The 12,909-nt window shown below is 37.1% G+C and overlaps 1 pseudogene; it reads right to left on the reverse strand.

Annotated features, from left to right (window-relative positions):
* Nucleotides 1-4,867: 4,867 nt before the first annotated feature.
* On the reverse strand, nt 4,868-8,322 carry LOC129351421 (L-amino-acid oxidase-like; annotated as a pseudogene).
* Between the last annotated feature and the right edge of the window lie 4,587 nt (nt 8,323-12,909).

Genomic DNA, 12,909 nt, shown 5'->3' on the forward strand with positions numbered 1-12,909 from the left:
AGTAATAAAGAGACTTTCTATTTTTTTACAGTAAATGTTTTTATCTGTGTTTATGAATATTTTACAGTACGTCTAAAAACAGGTTTCTCTGTTTTTAAAGTGATTTATTAATAAATAAAACATTGAATGATTTTAAAGCTGTGATCTAACAACTTCCAAGAAGAACTTGACTTAAGAAAAGGGAATTTAGTCACTATGAATATTAACAGTTTATTTAGATAATTTGGTGCAGAACAGTTTGAAATATCTGTGAGGAAAACAATAAATGTGTAAAAATGGAATTAAATGATTTATGAACCTAAACATGTGTCTGTTTTGTCAGAAGATGCATCAGAGCAGATCAATCTTTTAACAGCAGAAAAATCAAAACCTGAAATATTTAAATGAAAAGTTTTTTCAGTTTTCAAACAATAAAATCTGTAAAAATGGGTTAAAGAAACAGACAGGCTGCATTAAACACACTAATATCAGCTCAACAAATCTAGAGAAGGATCTTTTTAAATGAATGAACAGATACTGAGATAAATAATGTTTCTTTTTTAGTGCAGGAAAAACAAACACTGAGTTGATGTTAGCAGAGTGTAAAAATATTTCACTTTTTTACTCTATTGTCTCTGTGGTGAAATGTTTTTGACTATAAATTGTATCTGTGAGTTTAATCAATGTTTGTTGAATTAATCCCAGTTTCAGAGTCGACTGTCTTCATGGATCAGATCCAGTCTGCCGTCCTCTCTGCCTCTGATGAGACACAAATGAAGGTCAAATTATCTTCATATCTGTTTCCTCTCATTCAGCCTCTAAACATGAAAATAAAACCCATCAGCTGCTGCTGCTTCGTTTCTGTCCTATTTCTAGACATGATGATCTCAGTTACCTAAATAAACAATAATGACCAACTTACTGTGGTTTCAACCTGAGAAGGTAAAAATATTTTCCTCTAAACTTCAGACACACATCTAATTATAAAACTGAGCAAAATGTTAAAGCAAATGAAACCGATCAGTTTATGTTGTTCAATAGATACTGACTCAATATTTTATCCAGAGAATCAATAAATGGCAAGAAAAAAAAAACAGTCCAGCTGTTTGTCATAAAGATGTTTTATGATGCAATAAGTTTCTGTAAAACCATCAAAATGTTTCACTTTCTGAAAGTTCATCTTTCTCCAGACAGACATTAATAATTTACCTCTGAGACAAAATGAATAATTTTTATAACAATTGTTACAAATGTTATAACAGTTAATATTCAGTAAAGCCTGTTTTAATTCCTTTATAATCTCCTGTTTGCTTTTCAGACACAAAGTAATTTAATCCTGAAGATTAGATTAAAACAAAAAGTTATGCTTATAAAATAAAATGTCTTCATTCTATTTGGAGAAACTTTCAGATATTCAAATATTAACTGCATCTTCATCAAATTTAGCTAAGTTGGCCTAAAATGATTTTTTTTTAAATCAAACTGAAAGCATCAAACAGTTTAATCATAAAATATAACAGGAGCAAAGCAACAATTTTCAGATAAGGAATTTATTTATGAATGAATTTATGATCCGTCTGATTCAGTTTTGATCATAACTAATCTGTGATATTAATCAGCCAAATATTTGACATTTATTTGACAACATAAAGCAGAATAAAATTAAATTAATTCCTCTAACATATCTTAGATAATAGATCTAAGATATTATCAGAAACTGATTTTGATGTGTGAATCAAACTGTGACATGTGAAGCTACAGAGCATTACAATGTGAAGCTCTGTAGACAAGGAGATCATTTAGATGGAACAATAAAAGGAGATTGGTTTGATAAACTAAAACATCTTCAATGTGCAAAAAAGGAGATAGAAGGAAACAAACACTTTGTCTTAGAAATGATCTATAATCAGAATATTTGTTATATTCACACACATCATATAGTTTATATCAGTTCAGTAACATAATGGGGTTGAAAGAAAAGCTGTGAAGTTCTTTACAGCAGCTTTTTAAATTACAATCTAATGAATAACATTGTGATTACATGGATAAATGATTAAATATGAAGCATCTTACTGGCACGTTGTTTGGTCTTGTAGTGAATCAGAGCGATCGCTGCAGACGCCAAGACCACAAGCAGAACCTTCACTGTAGTCTGAAGAATGAAGATTTTACTCCGTTTGGACCGGATCACATGACTCTTAACAGGGTCATTTACAGGGTCATTTACAGGGTCATTCACAGGGTCAGAGCCTGAAAAAACATTTCAAATGTTAGCAGACAAACAGATACAGACAGACTGACCTTCACTGGGGACTCATTAAAACGTGACACCAACCTGAGAGTGTTTCCTGAACGGCCAGCCAGCTGTCAGGAGATTCTCCGGCTCCAGAGATGCTGCACCTGTAGTTCCCTTCATCGGCCTTGGAGACGTTTCTGAGGGTCATGTTGCTGCGGTAGCAGGTCATGACATGGAGGCCATCTTTATAGAAATCGCTAAAGTGATGCTGCTCAGTTTCCTGGTGGAGACATCGGAGTGTCACGTCTGATCCTTCTGCTACTGGTTGGACTGGAACCTCCAGGATCACCAGACCAGCTGAGAAACACATGAATATTCACTGAGATGATCCATTAAAATGTACTACACTAGAATTTAATGTACTTTATTTTTAGCCTAATTGTTGCAGACGAAGGTTAAAGTGTTTTTTAAAAAAATACCACAATGTGTTCTTTTCCTATTTATTCTATTTTCTAGAAATTAATTTCAAGCCATACCTGTAATAGAAATATTAACAGAATTGGTCATTTGTCCTTGGTTATTTTCACACCAGTACTCTCCGCTGGACACTTCGATGGCCGGATCCAGCCTGCAGGAAGGTTCTGCTGAGCTGCAGGGGTCCAAAGCATCAGTTGTTCTTTCTCTGTTGAATTTCCTCATGACTCTCCATCCATCGACTCCATCTAAACTCTCACACCGTACAGTTACAGTCTCATACTCAAAGAACTGAAGTCTTTCTGGGGAAATATGAGGAAATCCTGAATCAGAACAGAAGAGAAAGAGAAAAGGATCGTTGAGAGGAAACAAATCAACATTTATAAATGATTAATTGGTTCCAGGTCTTCATAGATTTATCTGCAGATCATAGAACAATTAAAAAGATCAAATTAATTTCATCTTTAGGGATTAAAATCAGTGTTGCATACATATTGGAACAGTGATCAGTTTGATACTCACCAGTTTTCTGAGCCGCACAGTTCAGTTCGGTTTGTGACATCAGCAGGAGAAACGAGTTGATCCCTGAAAAGAGACAAACATCCAGGATCAGATCGGACCGGCAGCTCGGTCGCAGGAACCTTTCGGTACTTACAGAGAGATGAAACCTCCATGGCTGACGCCTGACGCTGACTGAACCGTTTGACTCCGACGCCCGGGTCATATGGGTCAGAACTTCCTGTTCCTGTGGCTGAACGAAGCTGCAGGTTAAAGTTGATGTTCCAGAAATAAATGCAGAGACGCAAACTGACACCGACCTGAACAGACACACTGAACTGATGGAGGTTTGATGCACCTGATGATTATTTTAGATGATCTATTTTCTATCCAGTCTGACTGAAAGCTTTTACAGCTCAGACATGCAAACAGTGTCTCACTATTTAGCTGTTGCACAATCAATTTTCAAACATAAAATATGTGAGATTTAGTGAATTTTGACTGTAAACTTTGGAGAGAAAATATTTCCCTCTGATTATTGAACACTGAGCTGTGGAAAGTTTGCGCAGCACAAAATGTTTGCAAATCTCTGAAGATCTGCTGCTGCTAATGCTGCAGCTGCTTCCTCCTCCTGAAGTGATGAAAAGCCTTGAACCGCCGCCATGTCTTCATCACTAGTATGCTTTCTAACTGCAACACAAGACGCAGTGCAAGAGAGACAATCACATCAATGAGCAATAAAAATAAGCTAAGCATGTTGTTAGTTGGTGTCCATCCACAGCCTGAAGAGCCTATAGCAGCTTCTCTAGCAGCTAATGCTCCTTTTTTACTCTCCAGGATGTAAAGAATCCAAATTGTAGCTTCTAGAGGAGATCTCTAGAATCATTCTACAGGTTGAGGAGATGTAGTATAAAAAATAACATTAGAAAGGAGTCACCCACTTCTGTAAAGGTAAGCGGCAACTTCTTCTCAGGCCAGGGATCAAAACGATCTATAAAGCGTTAACAGGTCGTTGTTCTCTGTAAAAGCTACTAAAATGCAGCAGGTTTTTGCATCAACAGTTTAATGTGGAAAGAGAAATGTTTGAGGGGTTTTGCTTAGAAACTGATTACAATGAAAAGTAAAACTGCTCTTAAAGAACAAAAGTCAGAACCACACCTTTCATTTTAGGGCCTTTTTCTGATACTTTGCCCCTTGGAGTTGGCAGAAGAAAGGAGCCTCTGCAGGGTGAGGAGATACGTCTGTTTTCTCTAATGTCTTTTCTTTACTACAAGTCTTTACAAGACTTGTTTTATTTTTCAATTCATGCATTAAAGGTGAAATTTGCAGCTCATGAAAAGTCAAATAAGCTTGTAGTGAATGTGGTTGTTTACGGTGGCTGGAAGAGGTTTCTGTCCCTCTTTCAATAATGAACGAATAAAAAATATGTTAAAAGAAGCATTTTGCACAAAATGACATACTACGAATAAAACTTTCTTTATTTCCATATTTTTAAAGAAAGAAAGGAAAAATCCATTTTGCACTTACAGAAAAAACTAAACCAAACATATCAATCAAAGCACATAACACACATTAACCAATACATGCATTTTGCATATTTATGTAATGGAGAAAAGTTAATAAAACTAACAGTTTTATTAACTTTTATTAACAATAAAGACTAATAAACATCCGTTCAGCTCAGAGTTCGTCTCGGCCCTCGGTTTTCCCAGATCCGGCCTCTGCGCTAATATTCGCCGCGGCTCTGATTGCAGATTTCATGGACGCCTCTATCCAGCCATGAGGGAAGGCCGCGTGTTCGCCTGCAAAATGAACCCTGCCTTCGCTCCTGAACAGCTCGCTGGCGTACTCCAGGTGCTGGTAGGGAGTGAAGAGCGCGAAGGCCCCCAGGCTGTACGGATCCTGGCTCCACTTCTTCACCAGGATGCCGGTACAATTCGCGGACGTGCTGACCGTGCAGCTCAGACAGATCTCTGAGGAGAATCTCCTTCAGCTGCTCATCACTGGCGCCCAGGAACAGCAGGGAGTCATCAGACCAGGTGTAGGAGGCCAGGATGACCCCGATGGTCTGATTCTTTGGGAAGCTGTGGCTCTGGTAGTAAATGAATCTGGAGGGTCGGTCTGTGACGCTCTTTCCCCCTCTGATCCCGTCTTTCTCCCAGAACTTCTCGCTGAACGTCAGCGTGATCCTGGTGGCGCTGTCGTAGTGGACCGTCCTCAGCGCCACCATCTTTTGCACAGACAGAGGGGGAAGGAAGTCCATGAAGAGAGCAGCCTTGGCTGTGGTTGTGACCAGGACGGCGTCAGCAGAGACGGACGTGAGACCAGACTGACTATTCTGGTACTGAACAATGACGCCGTTCTCTGATTGGCTGATTCGCTGAACCGTAGAGTTCAGCTTAATGACTTGATTGAGAGAGAAAGCGAGGGCCTTGGGGAGGCTCAGTGCCATCAGTCCTCTCAAAGTACCTTCATATGCAGAAAACAAGCTGCTGTTATTAAATGCACTCGTGTTTCATCAGTAATATTAACAGTTCATCTCTGATCCAACAGACAGAACTGCAGGTTAAATCCTGGTTCCTCTGCATTTAAAAGCTGGTTCATCTGTTTTCACCTGACGGTGTTGTTGACGTCTGATTGGTCGTAGAGCATCTCACTCAGGGCGGTGAACATCAGGCTCTGCTCATTCAGGAGATCTCCAATCATTCTGACGGCTCCGTCGCTCAGACCTCCGACCTCTTTCAGATATTCCTTTTGGACAAACATGTTTCCAACTGCAGCTTCTATTTCCTTGGAGGCAAATCAGCCTTTGCCTTTAGTTTAATCTTATTCAAATGAGGCAATTTGCTTTCATTTGGATGAAGGTCCAAATGAATCAAAGCAAAATGCTCAAAGACTAAAGCTGTTGGCATAATGCAGAAATGAGTGACAGAAAAATGTGTTAATGTGGCCAAAAGCAGTTTGTCAATCATTGTCCTGCAAGTTTTAAGGGCTTAATGCAGATTAATCATTTTAATTTTAAAAGACACATAAAACATGCAGGTTTATTCACTGAGGATCAAGAATCTGAAGAAACTTTCCTGGTTTTAGTCACACATTACAAAAGAACTGTCTAAATAACTGATGCTGTTACAGGTTGATGTGAAAAACATGTTTTTGTTTGTAATTTATTCCCTACATCACATCACAACAAGAGTTATTCATACTAATAAGCAACACTGCATGTTGCTTTCTGCAAATGATTAAAACACGTTGCAGTTTACCTTCACAGAGTAATGGTCATATGTTTGCAGTGCGTTTACAGCCATGTTCTTCAACTTCCGTTCTAACCTACAAACAACAAATTAAACACTTATTTAACAGAATAAACAAAAAGATCAGCAGCAAACTTTGGTCAAATGTTCTTAAGGTTCAACAGAATGGCAAAAAGTTCATTTTGGAGAAATCCAGAAGCAACATCCAGACTGGAAACTGAAGGTTGTTTCCGTTTCTCATTGTGTCTCAGGAGCTGCTGAGATAAAACTGAGAGGAATAAAATCCTTTAGAAAGTAACAATCTTATTTCTTTTCCCGCTCACCGCAGTCAGAGCCTGCTGCAGCAGCTGCTCGGCCGACTTCCCCGTCTCGTTCTCAAACACGTCGTACTGCAGAACGTCGGGGTTTTCTTTCACCTCATAGTTCCTTTTCTTCACCCCGTTAACCAGGTAGAACGTGTTGTTGTCATCCCTGATGAAATCCCTGAGCTCCACCTGCAGCTTTTTAGCAAGTTTAAGGACAATGCTGTGGAGAAAAATCAGCCACTTAAAATCAGTGGCTCGTGTTCAGATGAAAAACTAACTGATGAAACTCTGGGATCCTCATGGCTCCGATCTCTGCATGCCGCCCTCCTCATGGTTCCTGTACGTTTCCACTCGTCCACCAATACGCTTGTCAGCTTCTATGATGGTGACCTTTTTTTATTGAAAGTTACACAAATAAAATTGCAACATTGTTTGCTTGATGCAGATATTGGGTGTAAAAGCAAACAAATATCACTTCTGCAAAAACATTTCAAAGTCTCCCCCTTTGAAAGTACCAGATTTTAGTTTCTGTTCCTTATTTTTTAATCCAAAACTTGTCAGGTTTTATTTTCAATTCTGATGTTTCTGACTTTCAAATTTCACTGATTGTCTTTACACCAAAATCTCTCATTGATTTCATCTTAACCACAAAGTTCGTCCACCAGAAAGTGGGAGTTGTTTTTTTTTTCTTTTACATTGAATTTGTCTAAAATATCTGAGTTGCACCTCATGTCCTGCGTCCTGCAGGAGTTTCCCTGCTGTCAGTCCAGCCATCCCAGCTCCAACAATAACAACACGGTGACGTTTCTGGATCTTCAGCAGGCCGTGTTCTGCTATGGACATCAGTTCACCGTAGTCGTTGTCCTGCAAACAGTCGGCCAGCTGCTGTTTCAGGCTCACAGCAGAGGAGGAGGTTCGGTGCTGAGTCAGCAGCAGCAGCATCGAGCCAAAGACAACTGGTGACAAAATACGGAGGAAAGAGGCAATTAAAACTTAACATGATTAGATAATACATCATCAAGTACAAGTAATAAAACCTATTTCCTTTTCTGGAATAAAAAATAAAATCAGATCCAAATAGAAACTTGATTTGTGGAGTTTGAATTGTCTTTCCAGAGATTCACAAAACACATTTTAGTTTTTTATATCTCTAAATTCATGACACCTGGAAAATCAAAACAAAATAAAAGAAAATAACCAAATAAAATACTCACATAGAGGTGATTTTACAAGTGATGGATCCATTTTTAACAACTTCCTGTCTTCTCTGAAACAATACAAATATAAAACTTGTCAGTTAAATTGTTTTGAGTTATTTTCTGGTTCATTTTAATGTTTAAAATGTGATTAATATTATCTGCACCACATCATATGTTAATTTATTTTCCATTTACAGCTGATTCATCTCACCTGAACATTTTCATTGCATGCAGTAAAACAGACATAACATTTTATATGTAAGGTTTTTATTTTGCTTATTTTATCATTTTTAATTCATCTGATAAAACAATAATTTTTCAACATAATAATCTTGTCTAACTATAATCTATAAATCGGTTCTTACCAGTGAGTTGAGTTCTTCTCCCTGCATCACCTGCGGCGCCGCCGTTTCCTTTATATGATAATAAGTTGCTTGTTCATCTTGTTTATTGAATCAAAGACGTTTCGTTCCTGGGAATCTCTGTTGGCTTTTTTCTGAGAAAACTAAGAACCGTTACCACAGGAAGATTCCCTGGAAAAATATTTGTGTTTATTGAGTTTAGCATTTTCATAATAAATTATGTAACAATAAAAAAATGTTATATTTTTGACAGCTATTTTTACTCTTGCATAACTAAATGTTTATTTCCACGTTGCCATGTTCTGGACTTGAACTAGAAAACCTGCCAACGTTCAGTCATTTCCACAGAAACGTTTGAACTCTGTGGATGTGGATTTACCCACTGAGATCCACCAGACCTGGAACAAAGAGTAGGAAAAATTAAAATGAATTTTAACAGCTACTGACTCCACTGGTGAAGATGTGCATTTATCTGTAGCTGTAGAAAATAATAAGTTAACATTTCTGTCAGAATCTCAGGTTGTTGTTTTTTGTTTGTTTGTTTGTTTGTTTTTTCTGGATTTATAGTTGCATTTATTTATTGTCTTTGTTTTGATTATATCAGCCGTATTTGTGTTTGGATTCTACTGTTCTTAGTTATTTTAGTTGGATTATGCTTATTATTTAATTCCAGTATTTAGGAATTAAATAATATTGAAGTTTTATTGAAGTTAAAAGGATTTTTAGTTTCCTCCTTCTTGCTCCCCTATGTGTCTCTTTCTCATTTTCTCTGCACTGTAAAAAAATGTATCTTATTTACAACAGTTATAGTTGTCAAATTTTATATTTATACTTTGGTGAAATTCTGGCAGCAACAGCTGATGGTATTTTATCTTGAATTAGAAACTCCTTTTTACAGTGTGAGTTGCTCTCTGCTCTCCCCTCACATTAATGTTCTAAAAAAATCATCACAGATGGTCAGAGCTAATAATGCTGAGGTTATGAGTTAAACTCCCATTCTGGCCTATTTAAATCTAAAGTTCAATTAATTTTATTGTGTTAAGATCATGTAAGGGACTTTAAAACTGCTGTTATGTCTCCATCTTCCTGGCTTTAGTGAGAACAGGAGCAGCAGCTTATGGATCAGCTGCAGCTGGAGGATCGATTTGTTGGACAGGCCTGTGAAGACGCTGTTATCCAAGCAAAAACTTAGTATTTATTTTCAGAAAATAAAAAAAGGTCAAAATAACAAAAAAAAAGTGCAGTGCTTTCAGACCTTGAATAATGCAAAGAAAACAAATTTATATTCAGTTAGAAACAACAAAATTAATGTTTTAACTCAGGAAAAGTCAGAAATCAGTATTTGGTGGAATAACCAGGAGGTTTTCAATGGGGTTCAGAGCAGAGGGCTCTTCATTTTTCCAGACCTGTATGTAGTTATTAACGGTTTTAGTTGGACAAAACTATTTAATTTATTATGTGAGTGTATGTAAATAAGCAGAGACGTAAATAACCAAGAGAATAGCTTCTCTTGGTTCCTTGCTGGGGGCTGAGGCCCCTAAAGGTCAGATACTAGAATCGCCCCTGGTAATGCTGCCACTTTATTCCCATAATAAAACAACAGATTTAATAGTTGATGTCAAGTTAGATCAAACTGTGTAGTGACAGTTTGAGCCAAACAGAAAGTCCTGACACAGAGGAAGTTTCATCAAAAGAACAACAAAGCCGCCGCATTTCACACACACACACACACACACACACACACACACACACACCCCCACACACACACACACACACACACACACACACACGCACGCACACACACACACACCCACACACACAAAATAAGAGAACCAAAAATATTTACCAGACATAAGTGATATCAGCTTTATAGTTAGGGAAGGTGGGAAAAACAGTGAAATATAATAAATATATGAAATAATTAGATCAGCATTTGATTTCGTTCTTCTCTTGCCTGAATGACGGTTTTATGCATCAGCCCTCGCAAAAACTCCTTGTTACCTTGTTAACACACTAATTTTGCATTTTTATCACTTGTAAGTTCCAATCATCAAAATAATTATTTTCTAATTTCTGCCCTGAACAGCAGTCAGTGATCAGAGTGAGAGAGTAATTTAAACTGGTTTTACAGTTTGTATTGTATTGAAACAGCTCAGCCCTCTAGGCGATGCTGCCTGATTATTTCACAATCTTTAACGTCTTTAACGTTTCCTTTAGTTCCTCTGAAAAGCAGCTGAAACTGCAGCATATCAGGTTACAAAGAAAAGACAGAAAACATTAAAAGAACAGTTTTTAAAACATCAAAGTTGCTTTTTATTCATCACTGTTAGTGGAAAAAATGTAATTATTTCAGTACTATTCTTCAAATCAACTTTTTGTTTCAGAAATTTGTTTTTAGAGACATGCAAAAGAGAAAAACATGGAAACTACAAGCAGATTTAAACTCAGAACCTTTTTCTGCAAGGAAACAAGGAGCCTCATGTACTTTTACTAGAAATTATTTATTTTAAAAAGAGAGAAACGTGAAACTGATTTGGTAAAAAGGATAACTGAGTTGTCCTTTTTAATCTTTCATCTTTCTTGTTGCTTGGTATATGCAGTTGTCTACATATACAAACTGTCATTCAGAAAATCCACAGTAGAAGTTAAACTGATACAGAAAGTAAAAATATCAATGCAGAGGCTGGACAGATCCTGAATAATGAAGACACAGTGTGCTCTGACTTCAGTCACACTAATGTTTATAGCAGAACAATAAGGAATAATTCAAGGATTGTGGTCAAATTTCTGTGAAAACTTTCTACTTTAAAGGATAAATTAGTGTAACTGCAAAGCCCTCAGGCTGCACAAGCTGCTCCAGAAGTAAATAAGTGTCGGCATGAAACTTCTGAAGAAATCTATGTTTTCATCTAGGAGAACAACACAATGTACCAAGTAAGTTGCTCACAAAAAGCAGCAACATTTCCACTGAATATTGAGAAGTTGTTGGATCACTTCTTGTTTTCCCGCCTCAAGTCTTTAGAAAAGGAGATGAATTCAGGAAACAGATTCTGGCTTCCAGTTGGTCAGGATTTTCTCTTTAACATTAGCATGAGCATAGAGTATATAGGTCAGTTTTATATAATTAGTAGTCGTTGTAAAACCTTCAGTCTGTTTAAAAATCCATTCGTTTCTGTTAATTCTTCCCTTTTTATTTAGATAATTTTATGATTTAGTTCTGGTTTCAGTATTTAAGTTTCCCATAATGCCCTGCATGATCCCTCATCCTGTCTTGTGCATTATTGCCAGTTTTTAATGAATAACAAACAATTAAATAAAAAAAAAAATACCAATAAAGGCTGATTTAACAAATAGCAAATTCTGCAATATCCACACTTGATTTGGTTCCATCAACCATAAATCATGACTGCTTTATTTTGTTTCTGTTTTTCATCACTCCAAGGAATCAAAGATATAAACTGTAATTTCTGCAGCCAGTAAGTGTTTTTCTCATGTTTCTCCACTAGATGGCAGCACCCTCAGGTCTGTGTTTAACATGCAGCCTTGAAACAATGGAGAAAGAAACCAGTTAACTAAAACCAGCAGAATTTAATCAACTGAACATACAGTTCAACCCAGTTTATTCATACCAGATAATATTCAAAATGACATTAAATGTTATTAAGAAGAAGTTATTAAGATTTTAAATCAGATTTTGATTTCTCTCTCATAGCTGTGGATGAATGTTGATCACATTATCAAATGAGTTTCTGATTCTGGTGGCATCACTCTTCTTCTACACTGGAGTACGCTGCAGACCAGTACATCAGGAATGACCTTTGACCCTGTACAGGTCGTGGGAAGCTGCTCTCAGTTGCTTTTTACGTGCTGCTGCTGCTGACATCTTGATTTCACCTCTGACGGCTGATACTGGATGTTTCTGTTCGACATTCGGTCCTGAAACTTCCAGCTCTGCAGTTCTGAGGTCCCTGCGGTCCAACATGGAGGACCTGGTTTGTCTTTGTCTCTTTTTTTCTGATACTCTGGTGGTAAAGTTGGTGCCCAGATGTGAAACTGATGTTTCTGTAACTGGTTCATTTCCTGTTTTGCTGCGATGCGACTCGTGCAGCGCCGTCGTTCCCACGCCAGTTTAGCTGTGGTGGGTTTTTCTTCACACATTTAAAGATTCTGAGCAGAAACTCAACACAGTTTAGAGAAAGTTTATTGTTGCACTAAACAACAAACATACTTTATTATATTTACATCTGAAACAAAGTAAATATCAATGCAGTTTATCAATTATCTTTTTCTGCAGGATCCTGCAGAGAAATTCGCCCATTTAGAAAGAGAAAAGCCTCCAACCTGCTAACTGCTCTGTAAGTAAAAGTTCTGAATGAAAATGATTTTACTTTAGTTGAATAAGTTGCTTTTAATCAACCTCGTTCTGTGACTGATGGTTTTCTGCTTAAAGTCTAAACAAGGTTTCACTCTGTAATGTTTCAAACTGTAAATGTTCCAGTTTGACAATGTAAAAGTTTTTACTTCACCAAAACAAACTTTTAAAATTAAAACTAGGTGTACAGTATTTATATCACTCACCTTAAACTGTCATTTTATATTTCT

The sequence above is a fragment of the Poeciliopsis prolifica genome, unplaced genomic scaffold (genome assembly GCF_027474105.1).
Source record: "Poeciliopsis prolifica strain line A6 unplaced genomic scaffold, Auburn_PproV2 SCAFFOLD066, whole genome shotgun sequence".
Lineage (NCBI taxonomy): Eukaryota > Metazoa > Chordata > Actinopteri > Cyprinodontiformes > Poeciliidae > Poeciliopsis > Poeciliopsis prolifica.